The 24,409-nt window shown below is 45.3% G+C and overlaps 1 protein-coding gene across 7 annotated transcripts in view; it reads left to right on the top strand.

Annotated features, from left to right (window-relative positions):
* Positions 1 to 24,409, top strand: part of SPATA13 (spermatogenesis associated 13) — a 343,666-nt gene that overhangs the window by 166,901 nt on the left and 152,356 nt on the right. For 2 of the 7 annotated variants that reach the window (XM_014843214.3, XM_014843215.3), the window contains exon 1: positions 22,189 to 22,394. The exons of the other annotated variants lie outside the window; for them this stretch is intronic. The gene's annotated coding sequence lies outside the window, so the exon portion shown is untranslated. Of the gene's footprint in view, positions 1 to 22,188; positions 22,395 to 24,409 lie in introns of those variants that run through there. 7 annotated transcript variants of the gene reach the window in all.

Raw genomic sequence — 24,409 nt, 5'->3', positions numbered from 1 at the left:
TAGGTCCTTCTGAAACAACGATCTGTAGGTTATTAAACATTCAGGACTAAAATTAAGCTAGGTATTGTTTGTGAATCTCTGCTGTTTGCTTAAGTGAAAAAACCAAGAATGACTGTATGAGGTGAGTGGGCCCATGAAATCTGGGTTAATTTTCTAACTTCTTTACTGATAAGCACCAGAATTCACTTCTCTGATGATTCTCTGCCACATTTTTAACATTATGATCACTAAAGTTTGTCTGTTTCATATAATCTTGAAGAGCAGTGGTAAGAAGTAATATTTTAAAAATTAGTTTATGAAGTGTTCTGAGGAATTCTAGTGAAGATCACCTTTTAACCTTGGGCTATGGTAATGCTTTTGAATCTCCCACCACTTCCTGTTTCCCTATACATTTTACCACCCTTCACTCTTGAACATATCATGAGAGTTCACACTCCCTTTTGTACCTGACAAACTCTTACTTATCCCTCAAAGCCTTAATTGACTTCTCCAACTAAACTAATCTTTCTTTCTCTTATGTTTCAAAAGTACTTTGCATGTCCCTCTATTGTAAAGCTTATCAATATAACATAATCAATTAGGATGGTCTCTGTAAGAATATGAATACTTCATGAGGGAATCGTCTGAGTCCTGTTTGTCCTTGCAGCCCTAGTGCCTTATATACAGGAGGTATTTAATGGTTGTTTGTTAAGTCAGTAAGAAATAGGGGAACGTGTAAAAGTTCTTGCCCTCTATATCCCAACTGCAAAGCCTTAGATGGATAAGAAAAAGAGATATATCATTAAGTGAACGTTGTCAATTTTTTTCTAATTCATGAATCACTTCAAGGGCAATAATGTGCTGTTTCAGAGCAGACTAACCACCACTTTGGGCAAGTCTGGTATTTTCCTTTTCTTCAAAACTGGCATTTAACTTGGGCTGGCAAATGGGGTGTTAGGTCTTCATGTAGCTATTTACCCACCTGGCTCAGGCATCTCAGATGAGCCTTGTAGAAACAACGCCTTACAAACAGTGTTTCTAAGAATGAGCTAAATATGACTTAGAAATACTATTATGGATGTTCCAGTTTGTGTGACTATAAAAAGTAGACCAGGCAATGTTTTTCCCATTTTTTCACTTTCGACCAGAAACAGTCCAGCAAGTTTTTCCCAACTATAACTTACAGTCCTGATGTTAGAGCATTTTGGACAGTGTTAATCATTTGTAGGCAAAGTTTTTTTCATTTTTGTATTAAAATAACTTTAGATTTACGAAAATGTTGAAAAATAGAACAGAGTTCCCGTATATCCTTCATCCAGCTTCCCCTAATGTCAACATCTGACTTAACCACAGTGCGATGATCCAAACCACATTATGAACATTGATACAATACTATTTTCTAATCTCTAGGCTTTATTCACAATTCCCCATTTTTCCCATTGATGTCCTTTGTCTGGTTTAGGGTCCTATCCAAGGTCCCACATCACTTTTAGTTATTAAACTAAACTGTTTTTTCCTTTGCCAAACTCTTATAATTCTTCAGTCTTTATCTTTCTTGGCCTTCAAGACACTTTCAAAGAACACCAGTCAGTTATTCCCTCAATTTGGATTTGTTGATGTTTTCTTGTGTTAGACTGAGGTCATATATTTTGGGGCAGAAATACCACAGAAGAGACATTGTGCCCTTCTGAGTATATGTAAAAAAATGTTCACATTGACTTTTTGTATGGGTGTTGGAACTTGCTCCTTGGAAGATAATTATTTCTTTTGAGGGGCATTTTATATTCTCTGTATTTCTCCGGAATTTGATAGCTCACTCAATGACTTAGTTTGGAATCATGATTCATGGACCAAGGTCCCCTTAGAAGACCATTCATGTCCCTCCCTCTGGGGAATTTGAGAATGGCTGAGCTGACAGTCCTGCTCTTTCTCCTGTGAGTAGAGACCCTAGTCAACCAGGGGACTTCCCCTCCTGCCAAAGCAGCCTTCAGCCAAGTCTTGGCCTTTTACTGATCACAAACGGCTTTGTATGTTGGGTTCCTCCAGAAGCAGCCCTGGAGACAATGACTGCGTCTTGGTCATTGATTTGGGAGGTGAGCCCAGGAAGCACGGCTGGGAGAGCAGGAGGAGAGGCAGGACGGGAGGAGGACGGGCATTTGATGGGAGCTCCCAGGTCATTGGACAGGGCTGCTCCCCAGCACTCGTTTCCTGGCTTTCTGGACCATTCCCAGCCAGAGAATACCTGCAGGTGGAGGGTTGCAGTGCCTGAGGTAGGACATCTAGGAAGTCCTGCAAGTGCGTGGAGATCTGGGAGGGACACCAGTGCCCTTTCTGCCTTCCCCATCCTTCTCTCTCTTTTCTTTCCTCCTATTTTCTCCAATCTCAAAAAAAAAATCATCCTGAGTGGTAGATGGAGAGAGGTTGGGAGAGGAGATTGTCAGAATGGAAGTTTTATAGGTAAAAACCCTCAGATACTGGCAGCACTATCATTAATATGCCCACATTTTAGATCAGTTGATGTTTAGTCCTATTTTTAAAGATGAATGACATAAGGCAGAAAAGAAAAACGTGTTTTCTAAACTTAAAAAGTCATTGTTCTCCAAGTTGTTGTCTTTCTTCCAAGGCTTTGGAACTGTGAGGTCTGTTATAAAGCGAGAGGCAGTACCCAAGCTCAGGCGTCGTGATGCCACCCACACTGACTCAGAATGCCCTACAGGTGGAAGCGTAGAACACTCAACACTGGGGACTGGGGGGGCCTTTTCAGAAACTTTCTGGTGACTCGATGCCATGTCTTGCAGTTGGGCAGTCCCAGAGGTTCTGAGTTAGCCCCCAAAACTGGAGAAAGGGCTTAAGATGGGGACCAGAAACGTGGAGCTTCAACACTTTGCTCTCTGGCCAGATGTCCTTAGGCAAGTTATTTATCCAATTTCCTCGACTGTAAGGTGGGGCTAATCACACCGACCTCATGGTTGCCCTTAGATTACGTAAGGTCACGTCAGTGAGAAGTGCCTGGTCCAGAGGCGGCCAGAGTGGGACCCTGCAATGTGGAGGGAGGAGGGAAGGCATCATCTCACCAAATCTCAGACCTTGTGTTGTCCACGAGCCGTGCGTGCTCTATCCCAGGTGGTATGAATATTACTAACCTTGTGAGGTTGTTACTTTTATCCCAGCTTTGCAGAGTAGAAGCTCAGCTCCCAGAGGAGTTGAGCCGCCTACCTCTGGTCACACAACTGTAAGCGGTCCAGTTAGAGTTTGAACCAAATCTGTCTGATTCCATGACCCACTTTGCTACACACCTCACCAACATTCCAAACATCACACTGAAGTGAAGAGAACCGGTACCGCCTTCCTCCAACCTCATTTCCCACATAAAATGGAAGAATGAAGAAGGCCTGTAAGCTCTACATCCTATGCCAGAAAGACAAGAGGAAGGAAAGGGAACTAACATCACCCAGGCTGAGTCCCAGGCACTGTGCTGGTGCTACATGAAAGGTATCTTGTTTAGGAAGAGTCGGGGTACAGCAAGACCGAGCTCTCCGTTCTGGTGGTTCCCCTGTGCCTGGTGTACCAGACCAGCCCAGGAAGCTTTGCTCGAGCACACTGAGCAGTTCTCAGAGGTTCTCTGCTCCCTGCAGGTAGCTGCTGTCTTGTACCTCTGCGCCCTCCTGGTCGCAGCATGCCAGCCAGCTGCAGTGGCTCCAAGATTCCCTTCACACGAGCCTTTCCTAGGCTTTGGCTCGTGTTTCCAGAGGAGACACCGAGACTGGGGTTCCAGGTTCCCGTGGCAGCACTATTTAGACTGTGGATGATGAGCCAATTTCTGCACCCACCTGCCTCTCGACCTCCTTGCCTTTGTCTTCCAATTCCTGCCTAGAGCTCACCCTCGGACTTAGGTGCCAATTCCTCTCCTGAAATTCTTCATTCTCTTAATCCCAAATTTGGATTAAGATTTTAGTAGACCTATGACTGCATAAAGGATGAGGAAATGGATGTCCTTTGGGTAGGGACGAGGCGGCAGAAAGGGGAGAGGAAAGGGGCATTGTGAATACAGGCAGGATGAAAAGTACAGCAGTTCACCACGATGAGCCACTGTTCTAAACTGGGTAAGGCACAGGAGATCTGCTCCAGCCACCTGCTCCTCAACTCCCTGGCAATACCGACATCACGCTGGAATTGGGGTGTCGGTGATGTCAGGAAGAGAGAGTGTGGAAAGGCATGGATAGGTTACCTGATTAAAATGTGTAAATCTTACTGCCTTAGGAGAATGGTTTGTTACAATGGCCACAAAACACCAACTAACTGGATAACAGGTGAGGATCTAACTTCTTTTCCTATTAAAGGTATTAATTAGGGCTGTTTCCATAACAGCTGTGGCATTGTAAAATGGCTAGAGGGTTCCAGCCAAACACTGGCTTTGCAGGGCCTTTGGACAAGGTTTAGAGTATGTTCCATCCAAGGAAAAGGTTTATGTCCCAAGAAGCTGACTGTAGCTTCCCTCCTGGTGTGTTCCTCTGGGGGCTCTCGGTTATTTGAGTCCACAGAGGACAAAAACTGAGCAAACTGGTAACAGATGTAATGAAAATAATCGCAGGCCTCGGGGAGGAGAGTCAGAGGTGGAGGTTGGCGCCTGAACAATACTATCTGTGTAGTTAGATTTGAGCTGGGGGCAGAGGAGGACTCGTAAGTACTTCTTACAATTCTCAGTTTACAGATGGAAGAGTGAAGGTATTAATAGCTAAGAGGAGACTTGTCAGACTTCAGGAGGGCTGTCTGGTGACAGCGGAAAGCCACTGTGTGCTGAAGAAAAGGCATTAGAGCACCGTGTGCTCTTTAATAGAATGTGGCTTCACTTTTCATATGATACACACACACACAAATTTAACACGAGAGTAGGTAGACATGACTTAGTCCATATTTCAGGAAGTTCTTTGTCCAATGCAGGAAGGCTCCATTCATAATCCGGGTGGAGAGAAAGGTGTATGGACAAAAAAATTTTTAAATGCCAAATTGGTGATGCTGACTAGAAGGACGTGAGGAAGACTAAGGAGGGAAAATCCTTTTAGACAGCATTGGCCAAGACTTCATGCAAGGGAGAGAACACCAGCTGGGACTTGAGAAGAGAAGCCTTTACGTGGCCGAGGGGATGAGGGGGATATTCTGGATGGGAGGAAGAAGGGCAACAAGCACTCCAGAAAAAATTACAGGCCTGGTCTGCCTGAAGCTCTGGACAGGCAGTGTCGGGTCACTTCATGGAGAGCTTTGGGAGCAAGGAAGAAGAAATGGATTTGAGAAACTTTGCTGCTTGCACAGGACGTGCCACACGGGGAAAGGGTATTAGGCAGCACCTATCCACCTGCTGTTTAGGATAGAGGGAGCCTCACAACAGACTTTGAGTATCCTGATCCCATAGACCAAGCTGTTCTAATTCAAAAATGATTGCTAGGGATTACAGCCAATCAAGTGTGAGTATCCCAGCCCCAGAGGCGAGGCATTGGTGAAGGAGCATCACACCCTTTAAGACTGACAGTTAATCATCCAATTCAGCCAACTCCCCTTGTCTTCATGCTCACCAAGCTTCCCTGTGACTGTTGGTGGCTTCCACGTGGGCTGGTCTGCAGGAAATTTGTTGGTTTCAATTTAAAGATAAGAAGTGAGAACTAAAATTGCTGCTAAGGAGACACATAACTAAGTAGCCTATAGTCTTATCTACATAGACTTAAGATAAGAAATAACATGTAAACTGATGTGATAGTTAACATAGTGGAGTGTAGGCTATAAATAGCCTTTAAAATGCTCTTTTAGAAGATATCATTATAGGAAGTGTACAGAAATTTAAAAAATTGCCACTCATTTTCTCACTTGCCCAGAGGTATTTTTAAAACGTGATCACATCTTGCATTCAGTTAGCATGGCCCCTTGTAGCTAAAGCACTTTCCACCGTGGTTGGCTCTGTGCTGCAGTCTTATCCACCTTGGACAGCACTGCAGAATCTCCCGTCCCACAGACAGGCTGACATCTGTTTTACCCACCCCCTAATTTTGAATACCTGTGCAAGTTCCTCCCTTAAGAGAACTTATTCAGACATAAAATGTTTTCCTTCTATAAAAACTGTGCATTCCACAAGGAAATAAAAGGAAGGAAATATTTTGGTGATTTTTTTTCTTTTGAGGAAGATTAGCCCTGAGCTAACTACTGCCAGTCCTCCTCTTTTTGCTGAGGAAGACTGGGCCTGAGCTAACATCCATGCCCATCTTCCTCTACTTCCTATGTGGGATGCCTACCACAGCATGGTGTGCCAAGCGGTGCCATGTCCGCACCTGGCATCTGAACCGGCGAACCCCAGGCCGCTGAGAAGCAGAACGTGCCAACTTAACCGCTGCGCCACCGGGCCGGCCCCACATTTCAGTGATTCTTGATCTGCATCAATAGATTCTTTTCCCAGCAGGCGTGCTGGTGAGTTCATCATTTTCCACAGTCTGTAGCACCCAGCATGCATCGGGTGAAAGGTGACACCTGATTAATAAGATTTTTTTTACCACCAAGCGTGAATGTTTTTCCACATAGAGTAAAAACTGTGTTTTAAGAGACCTGTCTGATTAATTGGCATGGGGTGATGCCTTGACATGTAACTTTTCTAGTAATTTAGGCAGAACGTGAGGCCGTGAAGGTAGAAAGAGGTGGAATGATGACTTGCTTGAGTAACCAGTCATGACAGTGTAGTATAGTCTGTTTTGCTGAAGTGGGAGTTTCTGTAAAGCAGTTGGGCTCAATGTGACCAGCAAATGGGGAAGGTCGTCAGTATAACGTGAAAGTTGCGTTGGTCCATAGTGATTCCCGGGTGTTAGTGTTTGGCGCCTCTGATAGAGCAGCAAGCACGAGGGACGGCACGGATGGAGCCACACGCCTGTTCCTGAGCCTCCTTCAACTACTTTCTTCTCCTGTGCTCAGTTCTTCAGTCTGTGTGCATTTTGTCCTTGTCCTCATAACTCATCAGTGTTAACCATTAAACCCCTTCCATGCAGCTACCCACACCTTATTTATTAATTGTGGTAAAATACACAGAACATAAAATTTACCATGTTAATCGTTTTTCAGTGTGCAGTTCACTAGCATTAAGTATGTTCACGTTGTTATGCAATCATCGCCATCATCCATCTCCATAACTCTTTTCATCTTGCAAAACTGAATCTGACTGCCCATTCTCCCCTCCCCTCAGCCCCTGACAACTACCATTCTACTTTCTGTCTCTGTGATTTTGACTACTTTATCTTATGTAGGTAGAATCATACAGTATCTATTCTTCTGTGTCTGGCTTATTTCACTTCACATAATGTCCTAAAGGTTCATCCATGTTGTAGCATGTGTCTGAATTTCCCTCCTTTCTAAAGCTGAATAGGATTCCACTGTATGGCTATACCACCTTTTGTTTATCCATTTATCCATCAGTGGACACTGAGGTTGCTTCCACGTCTTGGCTATTGTGAACAATGCTGCTATAAACATGGCTGTACAAATATCTGTTCAAGTCCCTACTTTTCATTTCTCCTCTTTTTAAAGATGAAGTCATATACTTGCTGTTGTATTTCTTTACTAGGACTCTAACGTGCCTTTTTCCCTGTGTGAGTCTTTTAATAAAAGTTATTATTATTTTGTTAGGGCTCTGGTAATAAAGTTGTAAGAAATTGAGTGGTCTGCCTCAGCTCTCCTTCTCCCGTGAACTCTGCTGTCTGTTGTGCACAGTTTTACAGAATGAGAGGGCTGTTTGTTTAGAAATGCATGTATGCATCTCCTCATTGCAGAAATGCTCCTAGAGTTGAAAGAAAATAAGTGGGGAGATAACTCCGTGCTGTACTACCTGACTTGACAGCCTTAGAAATTTAACCACACTCAGTTTTCTCCCCAGTAACTCTGCCCGCTGCCAGGGTTCCTGGAGGAGTACCTGACGTTAGGCATTACATGCAAACGCCTGGTCCACACGTCACAGGAGTTCAAGGCATCATCATCTGTAACAGGATTGAGCAGAGGCTGAAAACCAGAGAGGGAACTTGGTTGGATAGTTGAGAGGCTCTGTAAGCAACGGGCACGACTATTCTCTCAAGCCTCTAACTGTTTACATCGTACACAAGGCTTATGGACCAAACAAGTTAGATAAGCGAAAAATGTGAACATAGCATTCTGTTCTAGCGTGAGTGTGTGCACAGAGAGATTTGGAAAGCTTAAGGAGGCCGGCGAGGGGTGGATCGAGGGAAGGAAGGTCACAGGAGTTGCTGTCAATTTCCATAGAGCTGCTTGTTTATTATTCATGGTTTCCGTGAGTGTTTCTACCAGTAAAGAAAGGCTCTTCTCAGCATGCCACAGAGAGGACTGTGATTCAGGGACGGTGACTAGACTTGGTGGAATGTAAACTCGGTCTACAAACACAGAAGAAGTAAAATGAGGATTTGAATGTTATATTTGACCACTTGGTCAAATTATTTGCCACTGAGGAAGTAGGGGCTCAGAGACCCACACAGGAGTCTAGGATTTAGGTTAACTCTTGTCATCCTGAGGGCCTAGTAAGGATGATATCAGTCTAGTCCTCAGCGTAGTTAGGCCTGAACATTCACCAAAATTGAGTTCTTGGGCTTTCTGTTTTACGGAAATATTAAAACACAGGAGAAAAAAAGAGTCCCTTTTTAGTTTTTCAGTTATATGATAACGTAGAACATATAATGTCAGTGTTATTGTATAAATAAAATTTCCAATAACTTAGAGTTACAATTAGAATTTACCAGAGAAAGGGAAATAACATCTATTCGTTTGGAAGGCAGGCATAAGAGTATCACTAGCTGAAACCAACTATCTCTGCCCTAGAAGAGGGAGATGGCGGGGCGAAAAGGGAGAAGGAAGAAGAACGGGGCAGAGGGAAAGGATGTCACATCTGTACCCTCTTTATTATCACACTTTGGTAGTTTTCACATTCCCAGTCACTGTGGTGTTTCTCCAGCTATGGGATTCATCCCATTAGTGAGTCCACAAGAACCCAAAAAACAATGAGAATAGAGAATGTCAGAATGTGTTGCATGTGTAAGAGTTGTATGTGTAAGCACTGTTTGTAAATATTTTCTCCTTGTGTCTAGTGTTCATGAATGGATTTACTAGATTTTAATGTAAAATACGTTTCTTACTGTGGGTTGCGGTCAGATGTTTGAGAAACATTCTCATACTTTCCTGTCTTCTGCTCCTGGACCTTCATTTTCAGTCAATGAGAATTTTGTGTCCAAATCTGGCTTCTCTTTGACTTAAACAAATGATCCTGGGTTGATTCCAATGCTAGTTAACTTTCTACCACCACCTACTCGGGAATCAGGGGTTGCCCTGAGCGTGCCCCACACTGCTAGCATGTCTCTCAGCTGTGGTGTAGTGGAAAGAGTCCCGCATTTTGAGCTAAAAACTTGGGTTTGAATCTCAGTTCAGCCACTGGTCAGTCGTAGGACCACAGATATGATTGCTTAAAAATCTCTCCAATCCACGCTGATCTTTTCCAGCCAATTTAATTCAACAAATATTTGTTGAATGCCTATTCAGTACTGGGTATGATACTGGGCACCAGGAATTTGAGAAGCTTTCAGGCTGATGATGGAGAGAAGCACATGATTCTAAAAGAATTATGGGAAGGAAGGTGAGGAGATACTTAATTCTGCTTGTCGGAAGGGTAGGATGTAAGGTGTAAGCTGAAGTAGGTCACAGGTATGGGGAAAGCCCCTGGCATGGACCCTGAAGGAGACCCCGGCCGTGAGTGGGGCTGAGATTTTCGGTAGATGAGTGGACAGATGGTCATGTTGGATAACGGCGAGTGAGTACAAGCACGGGCTGTGAGGAGAAGAACTCGGCCCTTCCTTCTCTGAGGTGCCTCAGCCCTCAAATGTCTTCTGTCTCCTCTTTCCTCTCCCATCACAGCTTCAGCCTCTCTAGGCAAACCAATTTCCTCCCCTCCCCAACCCACCTCCAGCACCAGTTTCACCCCTGGCTCCCACACATCCCATGGTTGGCCTCATACAGAACTTACCTCCTGCCTATCATCTAGAGAGCAAATTATAGGTTTAGTTACGTTTTAGCTATGTTTAGCGTCCCGAGCATTCAGATCCTAGGAGGTGCCTCTGACTCGTACATACATGTTCTTTGGGGGAACTTGGCAGGATCTCCTTTTTGAAGACTTTCCAGACTTGCCTTCCACTCCTGTATTAGTTGGGATTCTCCAGAGAAACAGAACCAGCAGGATAGGAGAGAAAGAGAGAATTAAGGAACTGACTCACGTAGTAGTGGGGACTGGCAAGTCCAAAATCTGTAGGGCAGGCTGGAAACTAAGGCAGGTTTTCCAAGTCCAGTCTTGAGGCCAAATTCCTTCTTCCTTGGGAAACTTTAATCTTTGCTCTTAAAACCTTTGATTGGATAAGGCCCACCCACATTATGAGAGTAATCTGCTTTACTCAAAGTCTACTGATTCAAATGTTAATCACCCCAAAAAAAGACTTTCGCAGCAACATCTAGACTGGTGTTTGACCAAACAAGTGGGTGCCAAGACCCAGCCAAGTTGACATGTAAAGTTAACCATCATCACCACTGGCCCCACATACACACTAAAGAATTGACAAGTTCCTGTCTGGGCCTCCGGATATTTTAATCCATTCTGTCAGTAATCTTGGGAAGAGAGATAATTATCATCATTTTACAGATGAGACCATTGAGAGCCACACGGTTCTGGAAATGGAAGCCAGGTCACAGCATCCACGTTGTGTGTGCTGCCTACCGCAGCATAGCAGTGTCTGTGCTGTGAGCGTGATGATGGGCCCCTGAGCAGAGAGGACTGTGAGATGGCCATGCACGGGGGCTTTGAAAGTGAAACAGACCTTGATGTGAGGCCCAGCTCTGCCAAACACACTCAGCGGAGGGCGTGGGGCCACTTACATAACCTCTCTGTGCCTTAGTTTCCCCCTTTATAAAATGAAGATGATAATAAACTTTCCTAGGGTGGTTTTAATGACGACATGAAATGTGCAACACAGTGCCTGGCACATAGCAATCATGTGCTAGACAATAATAATGTCAGTAATAACAAGAATATTTAATCATTCACAGCCAGTTTATTTGGAGAGAATCAAAATAATCCATTTACACACCTGAAAATTCTGTCGCTGCCAGGGTTTCATAATGAAATGCTTCAAGTTGTGCATACATATATGTACAATCCCAGACTACTCCATAATTTTAATAAACCGTATCACATGTCTGTCTATTATTTATCTTACCATTTGTAATATCTCTTCACCATGTACACTTCCACTTACTTAGTCTTTAGTGAGCACCAGTGTTTTGTGTTTCTGGTGGTCTATTGAACACCTAATTTCCTTTGACAATTTTTTTGTACTTAGCCTTTGATTCTGTGTTTTATGTCTTGTTACCTTCCTGGAAGGCAATGCCCATTACCAGGCTCATTGTTCTGAGAGGGTGGGATCTGGAGCTCAACTGTCCAGGTTCAAATCCCAGCTATGGGGCATCTTAGGTAAGTCGCCAACCTCCCTAGAAAGGCCTTGGCTTCCTCATCTGTCAAATGGGAATATTAGCAGTTCCTACACTATAGCGTTGTTATGAGGATTAAATGATTAAAAACACGTAAAATGCTTAAAACATCACCTGGCACATATTAGGTATCAAATAGACATTACTGTTCCTACCATCCTTGTAGTTTTTAACAGTACTAAGCATTATTTATGCTCGACTAGTTGAACTGATGTTAGTGAACTGAACTGTACACGGCCCAGGATGGGGCAGCAAAGGCAAGAGAAGGGCGTGTTGCTGGAGGGACGTGGCTCAGTCCTCAGAGAACTCATAGCTCTGTGACGTTGGCGAGAACTGATGGAAGCAGCAGACGCAGCAAAGCGCAATGCCTGCCCTCGGAAGGGGCCCCAGGGACCATGGTCAGGACTCAGCTGCTCTCCTCAGCACTCGCTGCACCCACACCCCCTCTAACAGCATGTGTCACGTCGTATGTAATGACCCCCTCCTCTGCCTCTGCTGGACCGTGAGCCCCACGAGGGAGGGCCGTGTCATCGTCGTTGGGCATCTCCAGCAGTCTGCACGGTGGGAGTTCTATGTCAATTGTAGAATAAATTCATGAAAGTGCCCCAGAGCTCCCTCAACTCTCCTCGTGTGACCAGCGTCTGGGCTCACAGCGCCCTTGTCCCGTCTTGTCCCCGCAGAGATGGTGCTCAGGGCCTTTTCAAAATTGCACAGCACAAGACGTATCTGGGTCACTCACCATGACCCTTTCTTCAAACAACCTGTTCATTCATGAGGCTTATATTAGATGGTCCCTGAGCAAGGCACCGGGGCTGAATGATGAGTGATTCAAGACCCCATCCTGGAGGAATTCACACATCTTAAAAGAGTTTTGTCTCTCTCACCCGGGTGTTCTGGCTACATATTGATTATCTCTGTTCTTTCTCACTTTCACATTTTAAATTATAACTGCTCTTTTCACCTCTAACTTTCACGTATTCTCAAAACCCAACGTAGTTGAATGTGATAAAGGCAAATGTGGAAAACAAGCGATACTGACTATATGTCTGAAAAAAGTTGTATTACGTCTGTGCTCTGTGCTCATGCCTGCTTCCGTTCTCTGAGTTGAGACTAGGGCATCCTCTCTAGATAATGTCCTCAACCTCACTTCATTTCATCTGCATTTCTTCCCCCACAAACATTAAATCAACATTATAACATTGCAGCGCATTACAAACGCGTTGGCCCTTCACGCTGGCTGGCCCCGTGTCTCTGGGATTTCCAAAGAGGCCATTGTGTGATCCCGGGACCAGTGACGTGTGAGCCACATCGTCCATCTGCCGTCCTGTCTTTGGGCTGCTGGGCCCACAGCACTAGGCTTTACTTACTGGGTTTCTCCTGTGCTGCCACCATCACACAGTCCTCACGCTTACCTTTCTTTGTGAACAGAACTTATTCGTGTCATATAGACAAGGAATAAGTAATAGAGCCAATAGTCTGTTGACGAGTGGCAGAAAAGTGAAGAAGTTGACCATTTAGAACTAACCATGAATAAAGTAAGCTCTGTGGACGAAGAGATCAGCACAGGCAGCCTCCCACTTTCCACAGAGGTGTCTGGTGGAGGGACTGCTCCCAGCAAACTGCAAGAGAGAGTGTGGACATTTTCTGTGAAAGAGATCACAAATACCCTCCACATTGTTGAGTGCCAGCTCTATCTATCTTTTAAGTCGTGAGGAAAGAGCACATACTTCCTGGGGATCTGTGCAGGAGAACAGTCTAAAAGACGAGATAATTTTGAAATATTTGTGGAGATTGATGCCCATTAAAAATGTCTGGGAAGTGGCCTTGTAGGGGTGTGGTGGAAAGAGGATGGAGTTTGGAATTTGTCCCATAGGGTTTGAATCCCAGCGCAGCCACTTTTACCTGTGTGACCTGGTGAGCAAAATGGAAATACGTGTGTACCATTTGTGAAACAAGTACTTTTTCATGAGGAGATTTATATATGTTCTCTCTTAATGGTCACAACAACTCTGGGTAATGAGTACTACTGTTATCCCTATTTTTCTGACAGAAAACTGAGGCTAAGACAATACCAAGTGTTAATGAAGGTGGTGGAGCACCCGGAACTCTACTAAATCACTTGTGAGAATGTAAAGTGATACAACCATTCTGAAAAAATGTTTGGCAGTCCCAAATAAAGGTAAACAAGTGCAAACTCTATGATCCAGTAATACCACTTCTGGGTATATACCCAAAAGAAGCGTGATTTTTTTTTTTCTAAGAGCATGTTTGAGAATGTTCATGGAAGCATAATAATCAATAGTGGAAACAATCTAATTGTCCATCAACGTAAGATAGGACATGGTATATTCAAACAGTGGAATACTACACAGCAATGGAAAAGAATGCCCTACATGGAACAGGGATGACTCTCATAGACATAACATTAAGTAAAAGAAGTCAGACACAAAAGAATACATACTGCATGATTCCATTTATGTGAAGTCCAAAAAGAAACAGAACTAATTTATGGTGATAGCGGTTAGAATAATCTTTACCCTTGAGATGGTGAGTATTGCTAACTAGGAGAGCACACGAGGCCACCTTCTGAGGGCTAGAAATGTTCTATATTTTGATCAGCCTGGTGTTTACATTGATATTGTATTACTTTTCTGTGATGTGAAAACAAATTACCACAAACTTAGTGGGTTAAAACAGCCTGTGTGTATTTTCTGTCAGTTTCCATGGATCAAGAGTCTGGGCATAGCTTAGCTGGGTCCTCCACTCTGAGTTGCAGTCAAGATATGAGCTGGACTGTGTTCTAATCAGGAAGCTTGAGTGGGGAAGAAACTGCTCCCAAACCCATTCAGTTTGTTGGCAGAACTTGTTTCCTTGCGGCTGTATCACTGGCAGCCCCAGTTTTTTGATGGCTGTTGGCTGGAGACTGCCTCCAGGTCCTAGAGGCTGCTCACAGTTCCTCGCCATGCAGGCTTCTCCAACGCGGCCACTTACTTCATCAAGCCAGCAGCAAGAGTCTCTGTCTCTAGTCTGCTGAGATGGGGTCTATATAACAGAACATAATCATAGGAGTGATAGCCTATCATCTTTGCCGTATTCTATTGGTTAGGTGAAAATGGCAGATTCTGTCTGCACTCAGGGGGAGTGGCTTATATGAAGACACAAACCCCAAGAGGCAGGCATCATTGAGGGTCACCTTAGGGTCTGTCCAACATACTCACACACACACACATTCATCCAGCTGTACATGTCAGATTTTTGTACTGCACAGAATCTAAGTTATATCTCCATTTTTAAATATGTGAAGCTAAGAGGTATAAAATAACTTGCTCTGAGTCACTCAGCTACTAAGTGGCAGGGTGGGATTCAAATTCAGCTCTGTCTGATCCCAAAACCTGTGTTCTCATTCTGCAGATTGAATGAAGGGATGGAAATAAGCCCAAAGTATGCTCTGGCCAGAGGATGTTAGCCATCATAACCAAGATGAGTCATTGCAGTCTTATTATTGGAAACAGTAGCAGTTTAATTCTGAAAAATGTTCAGGAAGCAATTTATATATCTCAAACAATGCAGTAAGTCCAAGAAGCTGCCAGAACCCTTGGGTTCCTGTCTAAGGACTTCTCCAAGTGTCTTTGGTCAGTGTATGCCTTTACCACTGTTTTCTCCAACCTCTACGAATATGATTCTATTATTATAGTTCAGTTTCCTAGTACATCCATTTATTCGTCCTCCCTAACTACCCAGGTCTAGAGGTTTGCTGTGAATATTCCATAGTTAATATTCTGATCTATGAAGTAAGCCTCTGTTTTAAGATTCACTATAATAGAACTGTCTCCGTAACTTGTTCCTCATTATTCACGGCTGCTTAGGAGTAAACAGTGAATCAGCACGCACTCCCCCGTCTGTTCTCCTGCACTTTTGAAGTCAGTGGGGAAAAAAAAGAATTAACTTGGGTTGTAAAAAGGAAGAGTTTGGTCAGAGCTGAAATTCAAAACTGGTCACACGATTCATCTCAAATTATAGTTGTGGGCTATGGAGGACATTAAGAGTTTGGTTAGAATTTTGGAGTTGAAAAGAATTATTGTTTTAAAGGACTTATAAAAATCAGCTAAAAAGAACTGGCGGCCTGCCTAGACAGTCAGATCTCTGATTTTAGGAACTGCTTTTTTTTCATTTAAATACCATTCTTAAAGTGTGTAATATACTTTTAAGCATGTAATAATAGCTCATAGTGTATTATTACTATCACTTATTATTATTTTATTGACTACCTAGTACCTACTATGTACCTAGTATTGTGGGAGATCCCAAAGTAAATAAATAAAGTAAAAGAAAAAAAGTACTGTCCTGAAGGAGATCATAATCTCTTTGATCAGTGCTAAAAGAAGTGTGTCTGAAGTCTCAGGGTGCCACCATAGATCAAGTAATTGATGCTACCTAAGGCTACATACTGTACAGTTCCAACTATATGGTATCCCGGAAAAGGCAAAATTATGGAGATGGTAGCAAGCCCAGTGGTTGCCAGGGTTAGAGGGCAGGGAGGGCTGGACAGGGGGAGCACAGGGGATTTTTAGGGCAGTGATAGAGTGGTGTTAGATGTGTGACAGCTTGCATTTGTCAAAACCTATAGACTTGGCTAACAGGAAGAGTGAGCCTAGTGTAAGCTGTGGGCGGGGTTAATAATAATGTATCAGTATTGGCTCACCAACTGTGACGAATGTGCCACGCTGACCTCAGATGTTAATAATCACGGAAACTGTCAGAGGAAAGGGGGATATGTGCGGACTTTCTGTGCTCTCTGGTCAACTTTTCTGTAAACCAAAAACTGCTCTAAAAAATAAAGTATTAACTAAAAAAAAAATATATATATATATATATATTATATTATATTTACTGCCCTCAAGGAGCTCCTAATCTCTGGTCAGTGCTAAAACAGAACTGTGTCTGAGTCTTGGGGTATCACCGAGTATGCAGTAATGAACCCTAACTGGGAAGTCAGGGAAGGCTTCAAAGAACAAGTGAGCCTGAGGTGAGCCTTGAGAAGACGCTGCGTCCATTAGGCGAGCGTGGGTGTGCCTGTGTATGCGCTCCTAGTAGCCATTTGTGTCACATCCTCTCTGTAGGTCAGGTGACTCTAAACTCTTTGCAGAGATTATCTCATTTAATCCCCGTCACAACAGGGCAGGTATTACTATTTCTAAACTACAGATGAAGAAACTAAGGTTCAAAAGAGCTTATCCAAGGCCACCTAGCTAGTGAAAGGTGAAAGGGGGACTTTATGCCAGATCTGCCCACCCCTGAAGCCAGGGCTCCATCACCAAGGGTAGAGGTCACATCACGCAGAGGATTAAGGCATACTGTGTCACCATGAAGGGGTCAGAGTGAAAACAAAAACTGGTAGATGAGGGTATCAATCATGGCAATTTAATAAAGAAGAAAGGATTTCAGGAGTGGCCTGATTAAGGCAAAGAGAAAGACTTTGCTTATGGAGAACTGCTCTGGAAAAGTCTCTTCCGTGTAGTCAACGTATACTCTCGAATCCTAGATGCACAGTTCAAAGACCGGAAAGGGGTCTTAACGAGCTTTTAGAACCACTTTGGAATCAGGCAGTTGCAGACGTGGCTGCTTCCCTCCTCATCCCAGTGGCTATGAACAACTTCTGTGGGCAGGTTAGAAAGCTGGAGCCTCTGTTTCACTGCTCATTCTCCTCTCTTTCTTATGGCTGCCTTGCCATCACGTTCCCTCCAGATCCAGGCGTGAAAGCCTCCCTTTCGCTGAGCACACAGGGAGGGCACTGCAGATGGATGCTGGAGCTGGCTTCTGGCCCATCTCCTCCGTGCTCTCTAGTCCCATTGGCCTCGATGCCCCATGCCTGGGCAAAGAGCAAGGAAAATGCTTTTCTCTCTCTCCCCAAATTAGTTGGACTCTCTCTACTCTCCCCCAAATAGACATGCATGTGTTAAAATAATTCAACAAAGACCAAACATCATTCTTTCATCCTAGAAAGCTTAGAGAGATGTCTGCTCTAATAAACTGTAGAATAAAAGACAGCAAATCCTTCTTATCTGTTCTAATCAATAATGACAGCCGCTATTTACTAAGCATTTTACCATGTGCCAGGCCTGAGTGACCTTACATCCATCATCACACTTAATCTGCACCACGATGTGTCATAGATAAAGAGAGAGTCACAGTGAGGTTAAGGAATGTTCCCGAAGCCACAGGGCTGGCGTGGAAGACGCTCCGGCTTCTCAGGTCTTACCTTCCGCTGCAGGGGCAGTTGTGGGCCAGTCAATCTCCGTTTTCTCCCCCTCCCACCTTCACAACCAATTAAAAAACAAGACGCTGGAGAGTGACAGATGAAGATAAAAATGTCAGTGACATTGCCCATAAAGTCAATTGGAGAATGTGACTTCAGGTTTATGGGAAAAGTTCTTGCTAATATTCTGCTCCCTTAGCCAGGTGTGGACCTTCAGTCACCCCATGCAGGTGACAGTGTCTCTGAGGCAGAGACACTGACCCCAGATCGCTCCCTGAAGTAGTCTGGGTGGAGAGGTTAGAAAAGAGTGACTCCTCTGTGCTTTAGTAAATTACTACTAAATGAGTAACGAATTAGGTCCGTTCTATCAAGGTGGGTGGACCAGTGGATTTCTCCCAGCAGTCAGGTAACTCCTATGGCTGTAGAGGGTAAGGCCTGAGACCAGAACGTTACTTTGTGGCAGCTCCTCAAAGACAAAATCTAAAATGAGTAGAAAGGAGTTTCCTTTCTGTATTAGTCAGCTTGGGCTGTCATGACAAAATACCACAGAGTGGGTGGCTTAAACAACAGGAATTTATTTCCCTCGGATTCTAGAGGCTGAGAAGTCCCAGATGAAGGCGCTAACACAACGTTTGGTGAGAGCCCCCTTCCTGGCTTGCAGATGGCCCCTTCTTCCTGTATCCTGTCACGGGAGAGCGCGAGTGACCAGCACTGTGGTCCATCTTCCTTTTCTTATAAGGGACTAACCCTGTTACCCAACAAAAAGGGAGTCTGCTGCCTGCTGTGCATAAAAGCCAATACTTACTGGCTTTTGAGAAAAGAAAAGGCTTTGTTGCGAGGTTGACCAGCAAGGAGACAGACCGCAAGGCTCTCAATTCTGTCTCCCTGATCCAGAGTTTGGGGGGAAATCTAGGAAGTGAGGGGAATAGGCTGGGACGCAGAAGCCCTGGTGGGGCGGGTTTCGATTGGAGGGCTTTAAATATTTATGGTGTGGAAGGGGCTTGAACACTGGATCTTCCTACACGATGGACTGCTTGCTTCTGATGAGAGCCCGGCTTTCAAGTTCCAATCTTGTCCAGGTCCTTTGGTTCAGGGGGGAAAGAATCTTTGGTTCCGGGTGTTATTTCAGGTCTAGATTTTCTCCTCTGTACATGCTCTGGCTCCATGACCTGCAGTTTCTGTTGATAAGATGGGGTCTGTTTAAACTGGTCTCATGGTTACAATCCTATCATGGGGCCCTACCCTCAAGACTTCATCTAAACCTACTTAGCTTTCAAAAGTCCCATCCTAAAACCATCTCATTAGGGGTTGGGACTTCCACATATGAGTCTTGTGGGGACACAAACATTCAGTCCATAACACTTTCCTCCCTTGCTGCTTCTCCAGAGAACCCAGGAGGAGTGGGGACTTTGAGCAGACTGATACAACAATGCTTCTTCAGAACCTTGGAGGAACTCACAGTCCTGCTTTCTTCGTAGTGTTTAAAAGCGGGAGGGTGAAATGAAATCCTGGCTCCAGCATTTACTAGCCATGTGCTCTTAGGCAATTCATGCAACTTCTCTGAACTTTGTTTTCCCCATCTACAATACAAGAATGATAATAGTACCTCAAGGGCTGCTTTGAGGCTTTAAGGGATAATGAATGTAAAGGACACAGCATATTAAGTGCTCAATAAATATTAACGGAAAGACACATTATAATTTCAGAGATGTTATTATGTGAAAAAAAAGTGCACCTTGGTAAGAGACGGTCATTTCTATGCCTGGACATCATCCTGCAGAAAGCGCAGTGGTATTATGATGAAGCTTTGCTGAAATCTTTGGATTGGCCACTGGTACAGTTTAGGCTGTTAGTCAGAGTTGGGTACCAGTAGATCACTGAGAGGAAAAAAGTTCAAAGAAACCTCTGGAGGTTCCCATTTGCAGCAAAGGCAGAATGCTGATGTCAGCTTTGTTAGCATGTTGGTGAGTGATGGCTAGTCCTGTGGGCAGAGAGGGAGGTCACCATAGGAGATTTAGGCCTTTTCTCTCAGAAGCCACACCCAGATTCCCCATGAAATGATGGAAGCAGAAGGAAACCTAGAGAGGGATCGCTGGTCCGAATCTCTCATTTAACAGATCAGAAAAGTGAGATCCAGAGAAGTCTGGTGATTTATGCACTTGATGCGTATGGCTGGTGATGGTGCTGGGTTTGCAGCGCCCGGTCTCTCCATGTCAGATCGATGAGTTTTCCCTGGAACCGTGCTGCCTTGCTCCAATGAGTTAGTAATCTAAAACCAGAAATATCTTTTATCCCAGGAGCTCAAGAGTCCCACTAAAACTCTGAAAAATGCATTTTTTAAAGGAGGAACTAATAATGATTGAGCACCTCTACGTGCTACGGTACCAGAAGTCTTAGTATTGAAGTTTGCTATTTTCCGAACAGTCCAGAGAGGGAGGTTTCTCTTTTCACTGAGGACGAAGCTGAAACTCAGAAAGGAACAGAGCTTGCCCAGGGCCGCTGGTGTCAGGGAAGCAGACACGTCTAGGGGCTGCAGAAATCCATTTATCTGAGGGCCAGGCCTATTTTACCCAAGAACATGGCATAGTATTCTTGGCATTCTTCACTAGAAAAAGTGTTGCATGTAAATATTAATACTGGTTTCCAAGCAGGCAGAAATGATCCTTTTTTAGACACAGATTTTTCAAAAACAAAAATCAAAATTTTTTCCTCAGATTTATGCTAATTCTAAAGAGATAATTTAAAAAACTCTCATTTTAGCTCTTGATATTCTTTTTCTAACAATACTAAAATAGATTTCATTTTTAACGTTTATGAAAGCTTTATGAAGATTTTAAGTTATATAATGTAGAAATAAAATGGAATATTTGATATTAGCCTCTCATGCTATGTCTCTAAAATTTTGATAGTTTATTTTTATCATACTTTTTTCTGCTTTAAAAATAGATGCTGGTCTAAAATTTCGGGAATTTCAATAAAGATTCAAACAATAACGTAAAAATTTGCCCATATTTCCACTACCCAGAGATAATTACCATTAATACTTTGGTGTATGTGCTTTAATTAATAGACTATTTTTTAGAGCAATTTCAGGTTTACAGAAAAACTGAATGGAAAGGAGAGTTCCTTCTTCTTCAACTCTGGCCCCGCCCCCAATTTCTCCTATTATTATCTTACATCAGTGTGGTACATCTGTTACAAGTGATGAGCTAATATTGATAATTATTATTAACTAAAGTCCAGTTTACCTGAGGGCTCACTCTTGTTGGTGTACATTCTGTGGGTTTTGACAAATGCACAATGACATATCCACCATTTTAGTATCATACAGAATAATTTTTTCACCATTTAAAACAGCATATATGAAATTAATTTTGACTTTTCAATGGGTAATTTAATAATTTTATATGTTTTTTAGTTTTAAAATAGTGGTTACTGTTCTTTGATTATAAAAGCAATACATGTTTATAACAATAGGGCTGGTCCATCATAACCCATCAAATGAATTATCTAAAAAACGATCGTTTTTAAAAGAATTTATTTTATGAATTCCATTAGCTGCATATCAGGAAATAATCATGGAATATTTGGGGCCCAGATCCCAACGCAGAAGGGTTCGCTTTGCTCGGTGGTTTTCACGTAAATTAATGACTAGGCCTTGAGCCACATAGGAAAGGTGATAGTTCTTTGAATGCATTCACCGAAACAGTCCACGTAAGACTTGCCCTGGGGAGACGCGTAGCTTAAAAAAATCCTCACCTAGTGTTTCCTTTGCTCAAAAAAGCACAGCCATGGCGCCTTACCTAGAGTGAACTCCTGGTCCAGACCCAGGGGATCGAGCGGGCAGTGGGGGGCGGTTGCCCGGGCGACGCGACGTCTCCTCCGGCCCTGGACTAGGCTGGGAGGTTGATGGGGGTGGGAGGGAAAGCCTAGTTTACCGGGCCGGACTTGTGGGGGTGGTAGGGGGGAGGCGCTGGGGTGGACAGAAGGGAGCCGGACTAGGGGGCGTGTAGCTGAGGAGAATAGGAGCTATGGTGGGGGGGAGTGTAGCAGGGCAGGGGGCGTGGCGGGGGGGTATACCCTGATGGGGGGTGAGGGGAGATTGGGAATTGGATGGGAGGATGGTGGAGGTAGCCGGGCTGGCGGCGTGGTGGCCTACGAGGGAGCCGGGCTTAGTCTAGGAGTGGGGGGCATCGCCCGGCCGGGGACGAGAACCGTCCTAGGGTCGTAGTCTGGGGCCGGGTCGGGAGAACCCTTTTGGGGCGTGGTCTGGGGCCGGGTAGGGGGCGTGGCCGGGTCGGGAGAACCGGGCTGGGGCGTGGTCTGGGGCCGGGAGAACCCGGTTGGGGCGTGGTCTGGGGGGCCCGGCCGGGGGCGTGGCCTGGGGAGCCGGCGGCTGCGGCGCGGGCGGGGATTCGGCGCCGCGCTTTCTCCGGTGGCCGCTCCGCCCGCCGCCAGCCTCGAGACCGCGCGCGGGAGCGGAGCCTCCTCCGGCAGCCCGGCGTGCTCGGAGCTCCGCGGGACTGGGACCAGCCCTGGGTCGCAGGGACGTCTTGGATCCGCCGACTCTGGAAGCTCTGCCGAGTGGGGGCCGCGTGAGGTGAGGCTGCGCCGGGGGCGCGCGGCTCTGCGGGCTGGCGCGGGGCGGGCGTCGGGGGCTGTTAGCTGGGAACCCCGGGAGAGGAATTAGCCCCAGACGATGGGTTTCGTAGCCTGAGGACGCCTGCTCTCTCCTCTCCGATTCTCGGGGCCGCCGGGCTGCCCACCTGTTGGCGCCCTGCGCTGGCTGCTCGGCGCCCTTGCGCCCGCCCGGCGGCGCTGCCCCGGGGAGGGCGTGCAGGCGGCGTTCTTGGAAAAGGCCGTCTCCAGCACCACCCTTCCAGGGGTTGCCCTGAAACTTTACCCGCGCTCCGGCTCGCCGGCCGGGCCTGCGAGATTGCGCCAGGAGGGCGGACAGAGGTTCGGGGAGCCCGGTGCGGCCCGGAGCCCCTTTAACGCTCAGCTCCCTCCGGCGGCCAGCGCCCGCCCAGGTCTGCTGCGTCCGGGGGACCGAGAGGGATGCGGCTGGAGAGCTTAGCTCCGAAAGCAAGTTTCCTTCCCGGGCCCAACTGAGTCTCTCTTCACCAGAAAGACAGTGGGACCCGGTGTCTGTCGTTTCTTGGTTGGAGGGCGTGAGTTGCTTTGGTTCCATTTCTGTTGACGAGGTGGGGGAATTGACACACCAGCCCCAGGAGGATAGAGGCCAGGCTGCTGCCCACGTCTGGGCAACTCAGGTGACCTGTGCTGGCGGGCCACCGGCTGACTGTGCAAAGTTACAGAGCCTAAGTAAATTTCCCCTCCCTCCAAGTGCGAAAAAACAAACCAGACCAAACCAACAAAACTCTGTCGGTTAGTTGCTTCCCAGCGTTGTATAATAATATTGATAAACGGTATGATAATTTGAATTTATTTAGCACTTGTTCCCAAGGCTCTCCATATTCGTCTATCCTCCACCCCCTCCTCGTTTTCTACGGTGCCTGGTGTTTTCTTCCCTGTTACCCCCTCCTGGTCTCCCAGTTCTTTGCTCTCCTTTGCTGACAGGAACGGATATTTCACTCAGTTTTATTTTTCCCCTTTTCCTAACAAATGCTTCTTTTCTCTTTATGTCCCCCTCCCCCATCTTCCAGACTTCCTCCCTGCATTGTTCTCCGGGTGCCTGTTAATTATGCACCCCTCCAAGGGCGGCTGGACCTTGCCTCTAACCCCTCCCCCCATCCTTTAGAGTTTTATGTGGCTATTTCTTATTATCCAATATTTTCATTTTCATCTACCCCCTTTGGCCCTCAAATTTGCCATCTGCCTGCCACCCAGCTTGCTGATCTCCTTTTTGATTTGTGCTCCTGTGCATGTGTAGAGTCTTCATTCTCTCCCCAGTTTCTCCCCCTCGGCCTTCCTTGCCTTTCACCTACTTCTCCCTGACAAGTGCTTTCCCAGCCGCAGCCTGCCACAGCCTCCACGGCACACCTTGTTTCAGTTCCTTAGGTTGTGATTATTCCTACTCCATCGCCATCCCATCCCTGGATTCCTTTTCCTTCTTCCAGACAGTCCTCCATTACCTTGCAGACATCTTTATTTCAGAAGGTCTGAAAGTGTCAGGAGGAGGAGGCAGCGAGCAGCTGCGTTTCCCTGGGAGTGCTCTGGATTTCAGGACCTCCCTTCTGCTCCTGTTTCTGTTTGTTTTCTTACTGAAGTGGTGTTGTACACGTCGTTCTTTTTTTTTTTTTTTTTTTTTTTTATTAATGTTATGATGGATTACAGGCTTGTGAAATTTCAGTTGTACATTTTTGTTAGTCATGTTGTGGGTACACCACTACCCCCTCCGTGCCCTCCCCCCACCCCCCCTTTTCCCTGGTAACCACCGATCAGATCTCCTTCTCAATATACTAATTTCCACCTATGAGTGGAGTCATATAGAGTTCGTCTTTCTCTGACTGACTTATTTCGCTTAACATAATGCCCTCGAGGTCCATCCACATTGTTGTGAATGGGCCAATTTCGTCTTTTTTTATGGCTGAGTAGTATTCCATTGTGTATATATACCACATCTTCTTTATCCAATCATCAGTTTCTGGGCAT

Source organism: Equus asinus, chromosome 11, assembly GCF_041296235.1.
Source record: "Equus asinus isolate D_3611 breed Donkey chromosome 11, EquAss-T2T_v2, whole genome shotgun sequence".
NCBI lineage: Eukaryota > Metazoa > Chordata > Mammalia > Perissodactyla > Equidae > Equus > Equus asinus.
The sequence above is the reverse complement of the archived record's forward strand: the minus strand, read 5'-3'. Positions and strand labels throughout refer to the sequence as shown.